Consider the following 6,493-nt stretch of genomic DNA (forward strand, 5'->3'; position numbering starts at 1 on the left):
ACTTGTGTCAAAACAACTTACCTTGAAGTGTATCCATGGTGGAAGAGTTCCTCCTTCTCTCTAGAAATCCATTCCAAGAGTCGAGGAACGACTTGAAAACTAAGTTCATAAGATCCATGAGTGTTGCCGGGGCATTCGTTAGCCCAAAAGACATCACAAAAAATTCAAAGTGCCCATATTGGGTTATAAAATTTGTTTTCGGAACATCCTGATCTTCAACTGGTGATACCCAGATCGTAAATCAATTTTGGAGAAGTACTTAGCACCCATCAACTGGTCAAATAAATCATCTATCCTTGGCAGTGGGTACTTATTCTTGATTGTGACCTTGTTGAGATGCCGATAGTTGATACACATTCGTAGTGACCCATTCTTCTTCCTTACAAAGAGAACCGATGCACCCCAAGGCAACACACTTAGCCGGATGAAACCCTCTTCTAACAAATCTCTCAATTGTTCCTTTAGTTCCTTCAATTATGTCTGTGCCATTCTGTAGGACGGAATAAATATAGGCTGCGTGTCTGGCATCACATCAATCCCAAAATCAATCTCCCTATCTGGTGGTATACCAGGGAGCTCATTCGAAAAGACTCCCGAAAATTCATTCACAACAGGAACGGACTCAAGTGTAGGTGCCTCAACATCGATGTCCGTAACACAGACCAAATGGTAAATACACCCTTTGTTGATCATATCCGTGGCCTTAAGGCAAGAAATAAACCTACCCTTCGGCACCACATCATCCCTCTTCCACTTAACTGGCTTATTGGGAAATTCGAACCTAATGGTCCTAGTTCGGCAATCAAGCTTGGCAAAACATGAATAAAGCTAATTCATCCCCATTATTACATCAAAATCGACCATGCTTAATTCAATGAGATTGGCTATGGTTTCCCGACCACGCAACGTGACAGCACAATCCCTATAAACCCGCATGGCCAAAATAGACTCACCAACTAGAGTAGATACAGAGAACGACTCATGAAGCTGTTCCAGTTCTATCCCAAATTCCATAGCAATATATGGAGCGACATATGACAAAGTGGAATCGGGATCAATAAGAGCATACACATCATGAGATTGGACAGTCAATATACCTGTGACAACATCTGGAGAAGCTTCTGAATTTTGGCGACCCCTCATAGCATAGAAACGGTCGGATCCTCCCGAACTCTATTCTCCACCCCTAGCTGCACTACGCCCTACGGGTGTTGGAGTGCCTCGAGCTGGAGGAGGTGTTGTGAATATAGTAGCTGCAGAACTGGTTGGCTGTGCTGGGCCTCTGCTTGCACCCTGGCGGGACGAACGATAATCCCTCTGAATGTGGCCCCTCAATCTGCATATGTAGCATACGGGTAAGTTTATATAACATATTCCTAAGTGAATCTTTCCACACCTAGGGCATAGGGTCCTCCGCTGCTGTCGGAATCTACCACCATGATGACCTTGCTGATAGGAGCCCATGTTGCCATGACTGGTCCTGAAATAGCTCCACTGCTGTTGCTACTACTGACTGGGCCCTGATGGCTGTGCACTAGCCGAAGACTGAGCCAAGGATTGAGATGGCCCTGACGACCCTCCCCTGAACGTTGACCACCAGAAGAACCACCAAAGTTGCCCGCAGACTGGGCCTTATTGCTACCCTCTCACTCCATCCCGTTCTTCAATTTGCTGGTCTCTGTTGCTTGAGCAAATGGCACCATTTTCCCATAGTTCAAATCAGAATTCAAGGCAACTGTAGCGGCCTCATTAATTATTAAGGGACTAAGTCCCTGCACAAACCGACGCACTCTAGCCTCCATAGTGGGCAACATGTAAATAGAATACTTGTACAGGTGCGCGAATCTCATATGGTACTCCCACATACTCAAGCTACCTTGCCTCAGGCTCTCAAACTCAGCGGCATGGGCTGCCTTAGTCTTAGCAGGCAAGAAATGATCAATAAAGGCATCGACAAACTCACCCCACCTCGCCGGAGGGCTCCCTTCTTCACGGGACTCCTCCCATAGTTCAAACCAAGAATATGCCACCTCTTTCAGGTGATAGGAGGCTAATTCCACTGCCTACGTCTCAGTAGCACGCATAACTCAGAGAGTCTTGTGCATCTCATCAATGAAGTCCTGAGGGTCCTCCTCTGGGTTAGTACCCGTGAATACTGGAGGATCCAACTGAGAAACATGTTCACCCTGGAACTAGCATAATCCCCTGGCTGACTGGAAGAAGTGGGAGAAACATTCGATATCTGGACTTGGGAAGCCATTATCTGAGCCAACATCTGTATGGCTCCCCTAAGATCAACATCAGAAATACCAAAATCGGAAGCTGGAGCTGGAGCTGGAGGCGGAACTAGAATATCAGTTGGAGGGACTGTTGCACCCTCAGTAGGTGTAGGGATAGGTGCAGTCTGATCAGTTGTAGTAGAATCATGCAGTGTAGTAATTGGGGGAATATCCTCACCCCTTGGGTGATCACCCGCATCATCAAATATAGGATCAACTGCCACTCATGAGGCGACATTGGCTCTCTGGCCAATTCTTGCCTTTCTTCTTAGGTGCCATGTACTGAAAATTAGAGCAACGCACGAGATAAAGGAGGAACAATCTTTCAATCAGCTCTATTGCACGATCAAGAACATGAAAGAAGGGTATCATTCCAAAATACCCAAGTAGCCTCCCCATTATAGATGTGGTCGACAACACACCGATAAGAAGGACTCTACTAGACATGGCTCCGAGACATCCTAGGACACTTTAAAACCATAGGCTCTGATACCAAGTATGTCACGCCCCGAACTCGGGGACCGCGACCGACGCTCAACCGAGTGAACCCGGTCAAGCAAGCATGTTAGATATTTTCTACCCAAACTCACTTATGAATACAAAACAAATACATATTTTCGTTAATTATACGATAAAGAGACCATGTATACAATACCAATTCATTACCATAAGTTACTTCATTTTAAAGTCTCCAATTACACACATTTTCATGGTCTAAAGTGGAACAAGTAATTCCAACACAACATAACATGGTTTGACTTCCCCATCACCAATATACAACCCACACTTTATCTACGGAGCCTCTAATAGATACACAAGAGTACTATGATAATTTCATCAACAAGGCTCCGGCTATACCTCAAACACAATACACAAGGAACAAAAGATACATGACCCCGAAATGAAGTGGGGCTCACCAAGTCAACTGGGAAGAGGGTGTACCGCTATCACTGATCAATGTCTCTTACTGTGGAACCACCTGCATCCATTGAAGATGCAGCGCCCCCGGCAAAAGGGACGTTAGTACTTATGGAATATTACTAGTATGAATGACAAAACACCATCTCAATAGAATGATAAATAATATAAGGAATAACAATCATAATATCACTAGAAGCCACAAACAACATCAACTTCAAATTAGGATCAAGACAGTGTTCAAATTAATTTTCATATCTTAAGTTGGGAGATTTTTATTACCAATATGCCACCATTTACGATACCAATATTCACAATACCAATACCACCTTACTTTTAGCACAGAGTCCGATTACGACCCGATCGGCTAGGCCATCTCATTAGAGACATCAATCACAATTACATTTTCAATTTACAATTTCCAGCACAATCACCACCATGTGTGCGGCATGGCATCTGATCATGACCCGATCGACTAGGCCGTCTCATTCGAGACATCATCCTTTTTATACCAATCATCTCATTGTATACTTCTTTCACATATTTTTATTTTATTGGCACTAGTGGCCACAATTATAAAATCATTCTTGGTACGTCAGCTGTATTTAGTATTTCATGCTCATATTTTTCACTTTCAAACATCATTATCATCATTATCCACAACAAGGCATTTCAAATCAACATTTTTAGTACACATGTGAGCACTTAAGAGTCTTAGGCACATAGAGATTTTTCACAAGATTTGGCATAATATCCTTCGTTTGGACTTGGCTTGAAGTCGAAACATTTTTAATGTTAACTCATACTTTGAACACATTCTCAAATGATAACATAACATGATAAAAACATTTGGTATACATATTGAACATTTATCATTCAACACAACTCATTCGGTATAGCCAATATTTTTAATAGTGAACCACTTGGGACTTACATAAATTACATGAATATCGTGGGATTCAATTCTAAGAGAGGAGTTTAGCCAACATACCTCGATTTGAGCTTTCCTTAAATTACTATAATGTTCCGAAAATTCTAGCAATCCCAATCTCAACCTTCAAGCTCCGAAAATTCTACAATGCTCCAACTAATTAACATATCCAAATATCACCTACAATTCAATACCTACCATTAGATATCCCAACTACATCAAAATAAATACGAAAAGATTCATAAATATCTATTTAGGCTTCACAATTCGGCAACAAGCCTTCAACCATCCTAAATTATCCAATAGGCTCATACATTAGCCTATTCAATTTAATTCTTATCATTTAATACTCATTTGGAGTCATTAATAATACTATGTTAATTACCCAACATCATCAAGTAACTATTCATTGCCTTCTCCAACAAAACTCTAGGTTCAAGAACATCCATTTCAAGAACTAATGTTGTATCTTATCCAAATGGTGATTCCCAATTAAATTCGTTCATCAATTAAGTTATCAAGTCTATTGGAATCATAAGAAACTCAAGACATATGTATTTATATCAATTCATCACTATTCATCTTTATCTTTACCCAAAAATGGCATTCTCAAAACCCACCCTTAGGGTTCATACAATATCCCTTTATAACTTCAAATAAAACTCATAAATATGCTACCCATACTCCTATATGACATATATATGAAGCTCAAGTGAAGGGATTACCTCTTGATGGAAGAATCTCATTTTTTCTCTTTTTGATGTTCTTGAAGATTCAACCCATTTCCTATGGATTTGATCCATAATAATGTTAGTGTTATCACTAAATGATGTTATATAATCATACTTGTGCCAAAATAACTTACCTTGAAGTGTATCTATGGTGGAAGAGCTCCTCCTTCTCTCTAGAATTCCATTCCAAGATGAAGAACTAACACATTCTCTCTCTAAACCCACATTTTCAGCTCCTTAAAATGACCCTTGAAGTTGCGTAGGCTTCGCACAAAGGCTACGCATGGTGGACTTCCATTCCCCTTCAATTGGAAGTTGCTGTATTTGTCTATGCAATGGTGCATAGGCTACGCTGCTATGGTGCGTAGGCTACGCTACTATGCTGCGTAGGCTACGCAAGACTCGCGTAACTGTTCTGTCACCCTTTAGTAAAAAGGTCATAACTTCTTGTAGGAATCTCCAAATGACGAACGATTTGAAGCATTAGAAACTAGACACATAGACCTTTCATTTGATAGATCATAAACCATATAAAACCATATAAACCATATAAAACCATTAACCATAAACGAGAGAGTTATGCTTGTTTGAAGTTAGATCTTATGCAAACTCACTTGAAACTTTACCCCATCGTATAATTTTCCAACTTGACTTAGCTTTGGGGCATTTCTTAGACCATAAACCATTATTAATGCACCTCATACATATATTATCATGATAAATTGATATCATTCATATTATTACTCTTGTTCATACACGAATTAATATAATTAGTAAAATGTCAATCTTCTTAATGGTCTTAAAACACTTCAAAATTTTTCGGCATGTTACAACACCAATCCTGACTTTTTATTGCTTTCAATAATGAAGTAGTATAGAGTTTTGTTACAAATAACTCATGAAAATTTCCTAGTGAAAACTAGGACAGAAAAATTTCGTTCGTTTGTTTGTTTTGGTGTATGAGCAGGTTTTACCTCGAGGCACGAGTCCGAGATAATCGATAGAAGAAGTCTCAATCTAAAATAAAGAAAAAAAACAAAAAAGAAGGGAATCCAGAATGCAAAAGTGGATGAAAATATGTGAACTGCTCAAGACATGACTAAAGTCAAGACCATTGCATTTCCCGTCTTCATCAGAAGAAGCCGTAGAGGAATGAACTAGCACCTGCAGCTAGCAAGCATCAAGGTTCAGATCAGAGTCTGCATGAAGAACCAGTCAAGACTCAAGATCATGTTTTAGAAGACATATAGATAGGAATATTATAACTCACAACTGATAGACTTGTTTAGTTTCTTTGGATTTTGATTTTGATTTAATAACAGGACCATGGACCGGAGCCTCGACGGAACCTCACTCGACTCTGCAGCTCACCATTCCATTACTCACTTTGAACTACATGCGACCTGATTCCCTTATAACTCGGGATATGTAGGCTGCCCAAAACCAGGACTCTGTTGCACCTTATCTTTTATTTCTTTTTCTTTTGAATTACGGTTTGGTCAAAAAATTAGTCACATGGCTCACCTTATCTTTGCCTGAAAACTCTTCATGTTTCCAAGCAAAAGAGGGGCATGCTGTGAATACCTAATTTTTTACCATGCTTGAATATTCCCCACTCATCTCCCCAATACCTA

The sequence above is a fragment of the Nicotiana tabacum genome, chromosome 13 (assembly GCF_000715075.1).
Source record: "Nicotiana tabacum cultivar K326 chromosome 13, ASM71507v2, whole genome shotgun sequence".
Classification (NCBI taxonomy): domain Eukaryota; kingdom Viridiplantae; phylum Streptophyta; class Magnoliopsida; order Solanales; family Solanaceae; genus Nicotiana; species Nicotiana tabacum.